The sequence below is a fragment of the Amphiura filiformis genome, chromosome 20 (genome assembly GCF_039555335.1).
Source record: "Amphiura filiformis chromosome 20, Afil_fr2py, whole genome shotgun sequence".
NCBI lineage: Eukaryota > Metazoa > Echinodermata > Ophiuroidea > Amphilepidida > Amphiuridae > Amphiura > Amphiura filiformis.
Genome location: NC_092647.1, coordinates 28,785,079 through 28,801,691, shown reverse-complemented (window position 1 = coordinate 28,801,691; position 16,613 = coordinate 28,785,079). Strand labels below are relative to the sequence as shown.

At 35.5% G+C, this 16,613-nt stretch overlaps 1 protein-coding gene across 1 annotated transcript in view; it reads right to left on the bottom strand.

Moving 5' to 3' along the window:
• The window catches only part of LOC140142503 (TGF-beta receptor type-2-like), a 33,867-nt gene extending 22,636 nt beyond the window's left edge, over positions 1-11,231 (bottom strand). The window contains exon 1 of the mRNA XM_072164490.1: positions 10,318-11,231. The gene's annotated coding sequence lies outside the window, so the exon portion shown is untranslated. The remainder of the gene's footprint in view (positions 1-10,317) is intronic.
• Positions 11,232-16,613: the final 5,382 nt, after the last annotated feature.

Here is a 16,613-nt window from a genome sequence, read left to right as displayed (position 1 = left end):
CCCTAATCCTACCCTAACCCTAACCCTTACCCTAACCCTAACCCTAACTCTATTCCTATTAGTATTTCGTGCTCTCTTTTTAAAAGGATAAACCCAAAAAAGTTACGATTTTTATACCACAGAAATCTAGGACTTCATAATGTACGTGTCATAATGTGTGCATAAACTTTCTTGCAGATTCGGTTGTTGTAAAGCTAAAATAATCTTGTATAATTTTCAAAATCTGATAAAATTACTAGCTATTTTAATCATGCGTAGGAGAAAATACGAGTTAAGCATTATAAATAGCCATATCATCAGAAGCACTATCCAAGTTTCATACGTATACTACAAAAACTCGGGTGTTAAAAGTAACACCGGTTGGAGTCAATAGAAGACCGCACCCAGTGGTGGTGTTTTTTTACACTCTTGGTGTCATTTTGACACCTGGAAGGTATAACAATAACGCCAAAAGTGTTAAAAAAATACCACTCCTGGTGCAGTCCTCTATTGACTCCAACCGGTGTTACTTTTAACACCGGAGTTTTTGCAGTGTATAGGTCTAGGCATAATCATACCTCCGTATTTCTTACGTCAATTGTTACTTCTACGCGTACGCCAATTGAAAACCAGTCACAGTCGAATGATTTTGAATTGATTTAACTGACGTATGTACTGGAAGAAGTTATAGCGTCGCGTCGGTGTAGAAAATAACAATATCTCATAATAATTCGAGGTGGTCCAATAAAGGTCGCTGGTTAGGCCTATTATCTTCCATACCACCCGTATGGACCATCAAAGGTAATCAAAGTACATTTTGTCGAGTTCATCTGATGGCCTATTAGATACAGGATGTTTTTCAAGTATTCATTTCGGAAATGGAGGCAGTTAGCACGTTGTCCTGAGTGACCTGGAAGGTGGATGTCATTTGGGTTTTATTTTAAACAGAATTATAGGTAAAAAAACAGGACGGCTGTCACTGAAATCATAACAGAAACTGTAGTTGCTAAACGTCATTAAAAAAGTCTTCGAACTTTGTGATCGGTACGGTCATGTGCCGATTACATGTAGAGCCTTCAAATAAATATCTAGGTCATAGATGGCTACTGTAGATAATTATTTGCAAATTGTGATTTTGTTATGAAATAAGTTCAATATTATAAAGCTACATAGCCTACATAAGTTAATCTGTTTTAATCTGGATTGGTCTGTAATTGTGATCCAAAGTGGGCTTTTGAAGTAGCTGGAGCTAAATGGTGGAATGGTCTCCCTGTCGATACATTAAGGTTAGCAACTATTTTAAACTGTTGCGATTTGGTAGTTCATGGCATCTTGCGAATGGTAGTGAGCTTTGGCAAATTTCGCATTGATCATTTTATAGCGAGTATGAAGAATTGTAGGTCCTGAGTGGTTCTTGAGTTATGCTGTAAAAAGGCCTGAAACAACACTTTTGTAAAACGTAAATAACTCATTAACAACAATAAATCAAGCAAGTTTTCATGATTTGTAGAATGAACTATTGCAAAACATCAAAGTGTTATTTTCAATAATATATTGATTTAGCTAATGAAAATGGATTTTTTTTGGCTACTTCGACCAACAATACCTAGCCTACCCTTAAGTATTCGACCATGTTTGATTCAAGCATTAGCATACCCAAGCATATTAAAGTTCCCAACGGTAATATAAAGTTCGTGAATCACGTAACTACAATCAAGCATCAGGTGTCTCTGAACGAACTATTAAAGAGCTTGCGATTTCCAAACGTACGTATCATACGCCCGAGCATCTTTTCAAAATCCTGTCACATTTTGAATAGATATTGCACGGGTGTATGATACGTACGTTTGGATATCGCAAACTCTCTAATAGTTCTTTGAGACAACTGATGCTTGCTTGTAGTTATACACGATTCACGAACTTATGGTGGAATGACAGCAATGACTCACTACTTCATTGACTATCAGCAGCAACGGATCATTCAGAATATCCAAAATGACTTTGATATATTGTCTTCGCTAAGCAATGATAAATAAGCAATATTTCCCCAAATACAAATTACATGGGAAATATAATTAATTTTCGCTTATGTAGTATTGCTCTTGGTTTAAGTTATGGCTTCCGAGACATGCTACAGCAGCGTTAGGCAAATCCTATTTTCAAATCGCGTTCTGACATTTGTATTAGCACTTTATTGTATGTCAAACCGTTTCCGAAATATCTATTAGGAGACAGACAGTGCCATTTTCAAACAGACATGTAGATTCTTACCCAGTGTTTTATTAAAATCGTTACAATTGTCCAGCAATATAATCTTTGAATTGTTTCTAAAAGTCCCTCCTGCAGTACGTTGGTTAGACTTCATTCGGACGTCCTGCATTCCGTTACTATTGCAATTTCAATTTTTTAAAGATATTATCATCACCTACAAAGCATTGGCAACAAAATGCATTAAAATATATATATTTAAAAAAAACCTTAAGGGATCTGGAATGAGCGTTTTGAGCGTTTCAACAGTATTTTTTGTGGGACATGAGAGCACATGAGAGCACATTGGACATATAGAATTGCATTCTGAATACGAAGAATGTCTTTCTGATATCAAATAATTTTTATTTTTTGAAATTCACGATATAATACAAATTTTATGACAAATTATTAAAATTTGATATCTTTCAAATTGTTGATATATTACAGTCCTCGAAGTAAATTTTATAAATCTAATGACATATTCTTAAAGTGTATGTAGCTGGGAGGAAAGGCCGACGATCAATTGAAAATTTGGACCTTTCATATTGAAGATATGGGTTTTTTTCCCAAAAAGACCTAATTTTTTTTGGTGTTTTGGGGAAAAAATCCATATCTTCAATACTCAAAATTTTCAATTGATCGTCGGCTTTTCATCCCACCTATATACATACACTTTATGTATAAATCATCAGATTTATAAAGTTTGCTTCGAGTACTGTTAAATATCAAAAATATAAATTTTTAATCATTTGCCATAAAATGTGTATTACATTGCGAATTTCAAAAAATCAAAACTATTTGATATCAGAAGGGCATTCTTCGTATTTAGAATGCAATTCGATATGTCTGATGTGCTCTAATGTCCCACAATAAATACTGTCCAAACGTTCATACCCCACCCCTTAATGTGATTTTAAAATAGAACTTTGTACATTATTTGGTGACACGAACAGTTGAAATTGTTTACATTGAAATTACAATAGAACGCACACAACAAGACTTTAATATATGAAGAGCTTATTTCCAAACTGTGTTAGGTCCACAACCCCATGTGTCTCATTTACTTGTGTGATACAATAACAATTATTTTGACAATTTAGTCTGACATTAGCAACAATGAGTTGTACCATCAACAAGCCAGTATTTACCATAACAATGCTGCAGAACAATATGCAGACTATTGTTCTCATTTGGGAAACAAAGGCCTCACACAGTATTTTTACTGTGCATCCATCCAGTTTTTGCTGAAATTATAATAGCATCACAGGTGAATCAGAAACATGGGTTTGTGGACTTAACACGGTTTGGAAATAAGCTCTTCATATAGTGGTTGGTAACACCGATGGCAGAACAAGAAGCCTTATATGTTTACATTGGAGTATTTAAAAGAAACAAGAAGAAAGAGACATATTCAAAGAAGAGCAAGCACGTTCTACATAGGCATGTAGTTTAATCAAGAGGCGACATCTACATGATCTCTAAGCACAACATTTTCCTGCGAATGCGGTGATATAATCTAATTGAATATCTACTGCTGTCAGAACCCCTTTTGATCAAGTGCGTTTTTAGCCTAGATTTTTATTAGCATTTTCCTAACACTTTTGATCCGTTAGCAGGTGCGTATCCTATCTTTACATGGCTACAGATTATCAAACACCAGTTTATACATATAGCAATAATTATGGTTTGACATTGAACATCCGTCCCCTAATTGCTGTAATCACCTGTCTAATTATTACCGGTTCCTTTAGTACTTCCATGGTAAGATGAGGGAGAAAAACGAGAGTTGTCGCATAACTCGCATTATCCTGCACGTGAGCTTCGATCAAAGGGCAAAATGTTACCACTTTTATCTTCAACGGCGGTTATTTCCAAGTTCATTTTCTCAGTGAAATGACGATTTGGTACACGATAACTCAATTAATTATAGCTAATCATTACCTGTTCCTTTTAGAATCAACCGAAACTATCAAAACCGGTGAATAACTGGCTTTGAACATACAGCAGTTACTGTCCGTTTTCCTATACACAATACACAGTGCTCTTACCATTGGCGTGTGACCTCTACAAATAGCGTATGTTAGAAGTATGGGGATTTGCCTAGTTAACGTCGCTGTGTGAAAAATAACCGGCCAATATTAAAAGTACTCTTCTAAAATTCTAGAAAATATAGTTTTGTAACATGTCCTAAATTTTTAGCTTATTTAGATGTTTGGAAATATTCGTACTTTGGTGTTTTAGGAAGGATATGTAAACGACAGATAACACCAAAAAATATGAAGAAATTATTTCCAAACCGTGTTAAGTCTGCAAACCACCATGCTTCTCATTTTCAAGAACGCTGGTTAACAATAAGCAGAGTTTTGTCTCATTTCGTAAACAAGAGCCCATACAGAATTGTTCTCGAGCGTTCGCTTTATAATCGTTCACCCAACTGAAACCATAATACCAGCTCATTGCTCCATTATACATGTAAAGCAGAAACATATGTTGTGTGTATTTAACCAGAGAAGATATGATTTAATCAGTTGAGCTGTTTTCGATGAGTGTTATCTTGGTTTAATAGCTTTTAATGGGGTTTAAGTCCTGCAAAGGTCGTGGTGAATTCTACTGTAGACATGACTGCATCATGATTTGACGTTTGCTACAATCTGAGACAAATTGAGGTAACCTATTATTGCAAAGTTAATGATATTGTCATAACCAAATTTCAAATTCTGGTATGATTGTAGATTGTTGTTCAAACTATGATATCGATACTAATAGAGATATGCAACCAAAATTTGTGTGTGTTTGTGGGGAGGGGTGTACTTATTTTCAACTTCAATAAATGGCATTTCCCACATTAACAGATATTTGAAAAATTAAACAGACGATGGATATGTCTATAATATTTCAAAGTGTTTTGGTTCAGAATGGTTTTTGCTCGTCCGAAAGACCGTCATTCCCCCCTAGGTACTCTGCAGGGTTATTATCCGAAGGGTCATCCCTCCGAAAATGGCAAACATGTTTTTGTCCCGAAAGGTTTTTGCTCCGAATGAATATGTGCTTTCGGAGCAATGACCCAATATTTTCAGACCAATGTATCTTTTGAATTCCTTTGGAGTAATGACCATTGTATCGTTTTCGGCCTTATGCACCAAATGCCTTTCGGATAAATAATCCTTCGAAGCAAAAACCTTTCGGGTCTATGTGTTCTAGAATTTGGCTTGAATAGGAGCTAAGTGCAACTTTCAAAATCCGACTTGAAGCCACTCAAGCGCCCATACCTTGACCAAATGATATCGTAGAGCAACAAAAGAGGTATCAAAATGCGCAGGAGAAAGCTGCGCTTTATATACATTAAATACATTTTTGCTATATATTTCAGTTCCCGATATATCTGAATCTGACCATCTATAATCGTTTCGATACTTTTGGGTTGAGTTTACATATGTACATTGGTTAGTCACTTTATCAATGGGGTGAATTCGTTTTGATTTTCCTGTGCTGAACATGAATGCCTTATAGTTTGTGGTTTACTCAACTTTCAACACCCTGTTCAGAAAAAAGAAAAAGTTCTCATGTTGTCACGTCCACAAAATTAGTGAACCAACACCGTATTTTCACATGCCTCACTTCGGATGAAAGTATAGTCCGTGTATTCGGGTGGGAAAATAGGTTCTGGTTAGCTTGTTCGTATAATCTGTCCCAGTCCGTTGAATAGCAACAAAATTTGTCTATTTCCAATTTGGACGTGCGCTTTATTACCATTATTATGCACTCAATCTAATCATCTTCTCTCGCAATTTTCAAGATGGCTACCCATGACCACGCAAAAATTGTTTGTATAATTGTTTATGTTTTTTCTGGTCAATCATTTTCAAAAATGATAAAAGATTGTTTTGGTTTGTTCATGTTGTTAGCTAATGTGTTATGTGTGGGCGGTTTTTCGTCGTGTGCCTTGTAAAATGGGTCATTTGCGTGTCAACATTTTTAAACAAAACAATTTTTAGTTTCATAAGCAATATAGAATCAAAAATAAAACAATACAAGTCGGGAAAATGTCATCATCTTTAGATTGCTTTTAAGGCCAGATAACTATGCGATGACCTTAAGTACAGGATAACATGATAACCACAGAAAACTTCCATTCTTAAAATCTTTTTTCGTACGTTTTATAGCTTAGGTCGTATAGGAGTCAACCAGGGTATATCTCTACCAACTAATTTGTTTGGTTTTCCGTTAGGAAGTTGGACATCCCATTGTTGTGTTCAAGTTCAATTCATATGCAAAAACGCAGGATTCCAGTCACAGCTAGTTACCAGGTCAAAGGACATGTAATACCATGTCTAATGAACAAAACTCTTCCAAAATGACTGATATCATTAGCTACACTCGATGATAATTTATGGCGATGATGAAGATGATGATGATGATGATGATGATGATGATGATGATGATGATGATGATGATGATGATGATGATGATGATGATGATGATGATGATGATGAAGATTCGCATGATACAATAAACTAGGTTATAGCTATGAATGGTTGTGGAATAGAACTAAAGACCTATCCCTCTGCCACTTAGAATTAATCAACATGTCTGCCATTTCAATTTGGCGGAAAGGCTGCATAGTGAGCAACATTATGCTGAGAGTAGCCCCGGGGGGGGGGGGCACTGCCATTACGAGGTGGACACCATGCTCATGTATGGACTTTCAAAATGGACCCTAAACAAGTAATTATCCTTCGATCTCAGAATACCCACAAGTATTTTGTCATGTTTTCCACACCCTAAACAAGTATTTTCAAATCAAGTCTGAAATTAGGGCCTCAAGTACCCTTTTCAAGTAAGCCTTCATTAATGTTTTGCATACGATGTCATGCATTGTATTTCACTGTAATGGTTAAGATATCTAACTGTACACGTCAATAAATGCTTTATATACCCTTTACACGCAACCAAGCTGTTGTAAAAGTATACCCTTTTCCACCGATTTTGGCAATTTTGACACCCTTTCCACTATACGCGAGTACATCGCCCGTCCGTGAAAAAGTACCCTTTTTACGCGTTTTTGTACACGAGCATGGTGTCCACCTTGTAATGGCAGTGCCCCCCGGAGAGTAGCTGAGTATGACTGACCCTTTGACTACTTTCTCTAAACCACCGAACTGGAAAACTGTCAAATGTGTGTGCCTTGTGTGTGCTTTTAATGGAAAATTGGTATACTGAAGGGTTGCAAACCCAGCAAAAAGTAGGTAAAGTCAACATCCGAGATTCTGCGTAGTACATCCGCGTACCAAATTTTTCGATGCATCTATTCAACAATTTAATAAAATATAAAGTTGTGATATAGGCCAAAACATTCATCTTATAAAATACCTACAAGTAACATCCGAATGATTAAAACCGATGAGCGTATAGAAAGAGGAAATCCCACAAGTTCAAAGGCAATAACATAGTTTGGCTGGAATTCAATGGTATGTCACTTTGGTATTCTTTAAGAAATATTAACTAACTGAATACAGATCATAAAACTTGAATCATGCAAAGGTTGAGAGGTTATATCAATTGTGTCATTTGGATATGTGTAAATTGATTCTGTAAATATAATGAGCATCTTCAGTTTATTTTTATTATTGTTTTTTACATTCAGCACAGGCAGCAACCTGCTTATTAGAATAATTATTTTAGGACAGAAAGAGAATATTTAATACTAAGTCACAGGTAAGAAAATTATTTGTTTAAATAATATGGTCATATTTTGAAGTAAATAAAATCAGTATTTTGCCACTGCTGGATAATTTTTTTGTTCTGTTCTTCAGTTTGTTCTGTTCTGTTTCCTTGTGTTTTTTCTTCCTTTTTGCCTTGTTTTGTTTACACTGCTTTACTTTGATTGTTGCTTTGCTGTTGTTTTGTCTTCAAACGTCTAAATTTAAAATTCAAATGTATCGCGTCTTATTACGTTTATTATGTTTGAAATGTTCAAGAATACAAAAAAAGTTTTTGTTGTTTGTTTGTTTTGCAGGTATGTGCTTCTTAATCGTGAAGGAAAAATATTGAATGCTTTGTCAATTAAACCTAGCGTTATCTAGTATTTTGAGAGTGCTTAATATCAGTTTCATACGAGCTATTTTTAAACTTGTAGCATTTCTATTTGATATACACTCTATAGTCTCTAAGAAATATTGGTTGTAAAAAGGTTCTAAAGTTGTCCTCTCAGGAGAATCCTTAGAGGTTCTCTAAAAAACAAAAATGGTTCCAAAATCATCGAAAATGGCCCCAAATCGTGATACAGAACCGTTTTCGGTTCTTTAGAGAACTTTTAAGGGTTCTCCAAAATCAGATGTTGAAGGGTTCTTCTGAGAGGACAAAAAAGGTTCCATAGAACCTTTATTTCTTAGAGTGTATACGTATATACCAACAAGAAAAGTGTCAACTAGAATTTATGAACTCTCTCTCATCAAAACCACTATATCAGTTACCATAACAACAAGATTCAACTGAATTTACACAATAACAAAGAATGCAATAGGTTACAGTATCAATATCAGGGTTGGAAGTTCAAACCTCAATTCAAATGTATGTGGGTCAAACGCTTTGATAGGTGTGAAGCGAATGGTTCAAATTAAAGTTTCTTAGAAACGCGAGACCAGGAGGGATGATGGTGATTCTCACTGGTATTTTTGCAGTTTCTCGTGTTTATTGTGGGGATTATTTATCGTGGAGTATATTACAATAAAAAAAATCCCTTCAAAAAGGGATGCGTCTGGGCCAGAGAGGAGATTTGATGCGATTACCAAAAGCAGCGCCTATTATTATGAAAATTGAATACAATTTTCTCAGACTCATCCACTGTTATCCACAGTCATGCACCAGCAGTGTCTCCGGTACCGGGGGGGGGGGTGATTTTGATGGTATGGGCAACGGTACCGTAAGTCCCCCAATAACTTGGGCCAGGTGCCATTGCCCTCTCCCCCCCCCATTTTTATTTCGACCTTGAATATGAGTTTATCTTTCGATGTTTGACACATATTAAAGTGAAAATGAAACACTCATGTTCCAAAATTCTATAAACCAATTCATAAACAAAACTAATTATGTTCAGATAAAATGTGATGTTTATAATTACAATGATACCAACAAAACTCAGTACTGAAAAGGTCGGTTAAAATTACACACAACTCGGGTTGGCATTCGAATTCAATGTGTGTTGCAAGTTTGGGGAAATAATTATGCGTATTTTTAAAATTCACGGTTTAATACGCAATTAAAATTAAAAAAAGCATTGCATAACATACATTTATAAAAATCACTGTCTTTACTAACGATACGCGTTATAAGCCTAAGCCCGAGCATTAGTTAAATAAATAAAGCATTTCTGATTAAATAACTTGCATTAAGTTTAGTATAGAGTAAACTGCAAAGAGTTCATAAAAGAATCTCTCATAAAACACTGAAGCATATAATACTATAACAATTAATATGTATTAAAATGCACTTTTTAATAAAAAATAAATAAATGTTGACATTTATATAGCGCCTTTCACGTATCAAAGTGTTTTACATTTATTCCGCTGTCATTAGAATGATGTCAGTTGCCATACAATGCCCAAGGCATGCTCATATACCTTTGGGCGGCGCTCAATGGACATCTAACCCATTTCACCCAGGGTAGAGAAAGGCAATTGAGGTAAAGCGCCTTGCCCAAGTGCACAACACGATGCCCCCCCCCCCCGGGGCTCGAACTCGCAACCCTCCGATTGCGAGGTAGAGCCTGTACCGCTGTACCACAGTGCCTCTTTCAGAAATGTTTAGAATAGACATTACTTTGCATTATTATGCAACAAATAACCATGTATGTAGGGTAGTGTTATAGGCCTGGCCTACATGGTATACTGTAGGCAATAGTATTTGGACGTAGGTAACCGTAATACGTTTTGTTTATATTAGTAGGTCTATCCATTCGCATACAAACATGACCAATATACGTCCACATCCGTAGTAATATTAGTAAGTGACATTTAACATGTTTAAATATATACAGTGCCTATAGATACTTAACTTAAAAATATACATTAAACAAGGAAATAGACTCACCATATAAAATACATATGAAGGCAATAGGATGTAGATTTATCCTTGAAAGAAGACATCGTGATAAAGCTGCCATTGTTTTTATATACAATTCAAATTGGCTCAAATTTAGGTGACAATATATTCGATATTCAGTAATAATTTCCACAAGGGGGTAAACCGTCTGCACTGGAAATGAGTTGTCACTACAAAACTGTACCAAGATGATTCACTCGCGCTAAGAGAATACTACGTGCTCCTGTAATACATGCACATAGTAGCCACGATGTGCGAGAAGTATATATATATATATAGCCTACTTCAGAGAAGTTTTTAATATAAAGGAACTTTCCATAAAATCCAAGTTGATTTGGTCAATATAACGCACTCCAGTCCACTGCAGAAAAACAATTACGACACATTTTCTTCATAAGTAGATATTAACATGATGATTAACACTTTCACTTAAGGAACTTTTAAGTAGACTTCCCCGTATGTGACACCATGACACAGCGCTTAAGGCATTTTCGGTAGTAGGTTAATTAAAGCGATTATCTATGTCCCTGCAGAGATTTAATGATACAAATCCGTTGCCTTAGTAACAAAAGAAGCTGCTGATTAATTCTTAAGGTGATATTCAATCCAGTAATTCAATCTTGATCCAGAGACAAAGTCCTGGGATAAAATAATGTCCCCTATGTCATCTTCTGATCATCAGCAGTGCTGGTATAGTATCTTCGAAGACGTTCACACACAATGTCGCAGTGTTTTTATTTTTGAGTGAACACGCTTCGAGTCCTGTCACAGCCTGATGTGGCCTAAGTGAAAGTGACAACCACTGGCTGATTCTCTGTAGTCTGTAGTGGTACAGATATAGTTTGAGAGGAAATTTCACTTGTTACGAGTGAAGTAGCTTAAAGTTAGGCGGCGCTCTGCACTCAGAAACCTGCAAAACTTTCGTGGATGTGAAAATATATATATTTTTTTTAAATCAAAATTTTATATGGTGAGCTAGAACTGTACTTGTGGTCAGGTGTTGTTCAACTTTGACGGAAGAACATTTTAATACAAGCAATCTTTTTACTTACGTACACTATTTGGAAAAGTGTGAATTTGTAGGCATAGGCCTACATTACACCCCGGGATTACACCCTGGCACACAACTCATACAATTTTGAGAGTTCTGGTCCTCATATGGTCGCCTTAAAAGTTTCTTTAAAAAGCAAAAGAACACTGTTATTTGGTTTATCATAAACTGTGACATTTATAATAGTAACACTGAAATATCAGGGGTATTAAAGAAGGATGACATCATTTCCTAGTACTTGAATTACACTAAGATTGAACTCTTTGACCAACGCTTCTGACCACAGAAGATCTAGGATTTCACTCCCGCAAGGAATGTGTACAAGATACTATTATAGTACAAGCTATATCAAAATGATTGGTACTATTCAGTTTTCATTGATAGCCTATTGGATGAGTCTGACACATCAAAGTTCAACATAAGATTTAAATAATAATTTTTGTTGATTAATTGCATAACAAGTCATAAACAATACATTCTGAATATTTCAAGAGTATCCTATGTTGAATTTTGTTGAAAAAGTAGGCAGACTTTTCAATAAATATCAAAATTGATGGGTACCAATCATTTTGATACACCCCGTACATACACACAGGGTGTTTAAATAAAAATTCCTTTAAAAAGGAATGGGTCGCCCAATGGGAGCTTTGATATGCTGAAATCCGGGGGGGCACTCCCACTTCGGAGGTGAGGTGACGCGTATGTAGCACAGTGTCGACAACCTGTAAATATTTTTTCCCTGCAATGAATCACGTCTTAATACTCCGTTGGTGAGCGTTGGGAGATTGGTATTTCAGCGAACGCAAGAAAAGGAGTCCTATCTGATTGGCTAGAAACCGATCGCTAGATCGCTCATTGATGAAGTACAAACTCAGATGTAAAGATGTATTCAATTTCATTTAAATCAATATTCTATTATTGACGCAGAAAAAGAAAGTTTTATACTGTTTCACATTGCTTTATGGTCTGAGCTGAATGGGCTATGCTTGTTATTATATTCTAATGCTAATTATTATATTCTCAAACAGTTGAATACTAGTATATCACATTATTATCGTACGATTTAAAAACATTTCGGTGAAAATGCAGATAAATATATGTGTTGAAAGAACACGATAATCGTATCTTAGTTAATTGAAATTCCAGTGAGTTAATTGAAAACAAAACCTGGGTTTTATAATGAAAGACAAAGATAGAGACCATTTATCGCGTCTGACGTCATCTGTCAATCAAACTCGAGCACGGTGTTTACAAGTGTCGTGATGATGACTTGCTGAACGCGGATTTATAACCGGGCGTCTTATTGTTAATTTTGCACCTTTCGACATGCAAACCATCTCAAAAGTTGACCCATATATTTCCATCTGAACAGCAACGAGCCTCGTCTATCACTGATTTTGTTAATTCTCTTAAAATAACAAAGCCATTAATTGAAGCCATTTAGAACTATTCAATTTTCGAGGCTTATTTAGGCTCTCGCACAAAGACCCCATTTAAGTCATACTCTCACCCAATACATTTTGCTCTTACCGAATGCCAAAAGTCATGTTCTCACCCTTTTTCTCACCCATATTTTTTTTTTATTTTGCTCTCAACGGATGCCCCTTACTGTACAGCCCTACACCTATCCATTTCATATTGAAGTGTCACCCCGGGGCTGAAATGTAACCGTTTGGATACACCTTTTTTTTCTTTAAAACAATAATGTAACATTAGCATAGTAAACAAAGAAAGATTAAATGTAAAGTATATATTTATTGCAGTGAGAGAGGTGTAAAATCGTAATGAAAGCAGTTGGTTTCAAATAAAAAGGATTAAAGATCCGGGGTTACCATTTCGGTTACTATTGTTAGGAAATCATGTTGTGGGTTGTTGTTGTAGCAGAATTATTCAATTTAGAACATAACTGTCGGTTGTAATACCTGACAATATTGCATGCCTGGTTATTGATTTAACGGAAAGTCGCCGCGGATATCAGGTTTTAAGAGCATTTGAACTTGCTTAACATGTTTAAGCGACACAAAGGTCACGGTGTATTGGGTGTTTTTATTAACCCAGTAATTTTGTATTTCAAACAAAGATAACAAGCCTATACGCACGGGATTTTAATGATTTTTTTCAAAGGTAAATGTTTTAAATAACACATCAAAGGTCAACTGTAACTACTGCGCTAGATTTCCCAGGGATAAGAGACCATCCATCCCTGTTGTTTTTGTTTTGTTTTTAAATAAGAAACCATGTTTATCAATGGAATTCCTGGTTCCTTGATAAAAAAAAAGCAGCTTTTTTTTATCAATGCCGCATCAAATCATACCGCTCTTCATCTGTATCATACTTTGCTTTCGTAATAGCGCCATCTCTTGCATTGGTGTTTTTATTATGAGTCCATTAATTTTGTATTTTAAACAAAGGATAACGGGCCTACACCACGCACACGATTTCATCCCGTGCATTTTAGTAAACAATAATAAAATCAAAACCAAGCAAGTTGTGTTTTTATTTCTAAGTTGGGCATACATTTAAGCAAAATAATTGCAAAGTAAATCTAGCAAGACCGAAATTAGAAGCAGTTTGCAAAGTCAAACCAAATAAGGGGGCCCCGCCGTAGCGGGCGCCCCCAAAAAGGTGTGCTTCAACGAATGGTGATAGCTTGCTTACATTAGGAGCTATTAGGGAATGTTCATAAATACTTTGGTAGGGCGGGGCTGGAAAATATGTAGGGGTCATACAATTTTAGGAGTTCTGATTGGGGGGTTAAAAGTTTGGGTGTATGAACGGGGTTGTAAAGTTTTTTGGCACGTAGGGGGGGGGGGGGTGTAAAAACTTTAGCAACATTAGTCCTAAAGCAAAAAATATAAAATAACCTGACATTTTTTCGCAAATTTCCAGTATTCAAAAACAGAACAAAGGTTCATACCAGATACGTGTATTTGATCAGGTCCTTTATGTATTTTGATAAGTCATTCAATAGTCAAAGATATATTTAGTATGAGGTGTTAAAAATTGTCTTGTTGCCTATAATTAATTTTGAGGTTTGTGTCAATTCCTTCTGGTCTGCTCAAAATTTTGCATGCTACGCTACATTATCGCAATAAAAGCCTTTTTTTGGAAGCTCAAATACATGAAATGCTCAATTAGAGTCTCTCTAAAAAACAAAACCGGTACTGAGGACCTATATGTATTTGCAACTGCAATTTTTTTGTCAACTGTGCCCCCGAAATTTTATTTCCCCCCCCCCCAAGTTCCAGTAAAACCAGAACAAAATAAACGGTTCCAAAAAATAAGTCCCCCTAAGAATTTTTGGTATAATACAAAAACGGCTTGATCAATTCTCTTGTTTTAAAGTTTGGAACATAGGCTGATTAGTTATGCATTAAGGGAACGGGGTTTTGTTGTTATATGTTATCATCTTCACTGAGAAATACTAACCATTTATAAAATTTTCGGCCAAAAAAAAAGTTGCACTTTTCTACATAGGCTTTTTATGTGTGACTTTTGGTTTCAGACCTCTTTCACTTGAAGAAAATTAATCAAAAAGGAACATTTCTATATATATTGTTTTTTTAATTAAAATAACTTAAGTTAAGGTGTTCATGAATTAATTTTTACAAATTTTAAACATGTTTTATGGTTCAGTGAGTAATCTTTTAGCCATTTCTGAAATTTTATCCATCAACTTTTCTAAATTGGCTTTTTGTATGCATTAAAATGCAAAAATCTTAAATTTCATTCTAATTAAAATTATTAGCAAGGAACAACTTTAACTTCAATGATAAATCTTGTGTTCATTGATTAATTTAACCAATGGACCTAACAGATTCCTGGTACGGTTAGATCTTTTATAGCTTTTTATGCTGGATCCCTATATACTGGTTTCGTTGGTCTTTCCTTGAATGGTTCAAAAACATTTATATGGGTGGCCGTTATCAAGACTGAACTGGTTACAAGCGGACAAGTGAGGGACAACACCACCTCTAGGTCTTTGCAGCAAATCCTGCAGCATGCGAACCATATTGACCAACAGCAGAGAAGAACGATGCTTGGAAGCCATCTCACATGAAGGAAGGCCTATTTATTATTGAAAAACATTAAAGCCATATTATAACATTTGCTGAGGAAGACGCCCTCACTGAATTTTTAAAATTCCTTTTTTACACGATTAAGTTGCATACTGCAGTTACTGTCCGTTTTCCTATAGGCCTATACAATACACAGTGCTCTTTCCCATTGACGCGTGACCTCTACAAATAGCCTACGTTAAAAGTATGGGGATATGCCTAGTTAACGTCGCTGTGTGAAAAATAACCGGCCAATATTAAAAGTACTCTTCTAAAGTTCTAGAAAATATAGTTTTGTAACATGTCCTAAATTTTTAGCTAATTTAGATGTTTGGAAATATGCGTACTTTGGTGTTTTAGTTAATGTTATAGGTAATAGTAGGCCTACATTGCCTAGTTAATGTCGCTGTGTGAAAAATAACCGGCCAATATTAAAAGTACTCTTCTAAAATTCTAGACAATATAGTTTTATAACATGTCCTAAATTTTAGCTAATTTAGATGTTTGGAAATATGCGTACTTTGGTGTATAGGAAGGATATGTAAACGACAGATAACACCAAAAAATATGAAGAAATTATTTCCAAACCGTGTTAAGTCTGCAAACCACCATGTTTCTCATTTTCAAGAACGCTGGTTAACAATAAGCACGTATTGTCTCATTTCGTAAACAAAGACCACACACAATTGTTCTCTAGCGCTCGCTTTATAATCGTTCACCCAACTGAAAGTATAATCCCAGCTCATTGCTCCATTGTACGTGTAAACTGTAAAGCAGACACATATGTTGTGTGTATTTAACCAGAGAAGATATGATTTAATCAGTTGAGCTGTTTTCAATGCATACTGCAGTTACTGTCCGTTTTCCTATACACAATACACAGTGCTCTCACCATTGACGTGTGACCTCAACAAATGATGTATGTTGGGAGAATGGACACTTGCCTAGTTAACATCACTGTGTGAAAAATAACCAGCCAATATTTTATTTATTCTCCAAAACTTCTAGCAAATATATTTCTCTAACATGACCTAAAATTACAGCTAGGTTAGATGTTCAGAAATGGTCGTACTTTTGTAAAATATGAGTGAGGGGAAGGCATAGCTAGCCAACTCCCCGTGTTAATTGAATGGAGATTTGACCGAAAATATTGGTATCGGACCGCTCACTTCTGA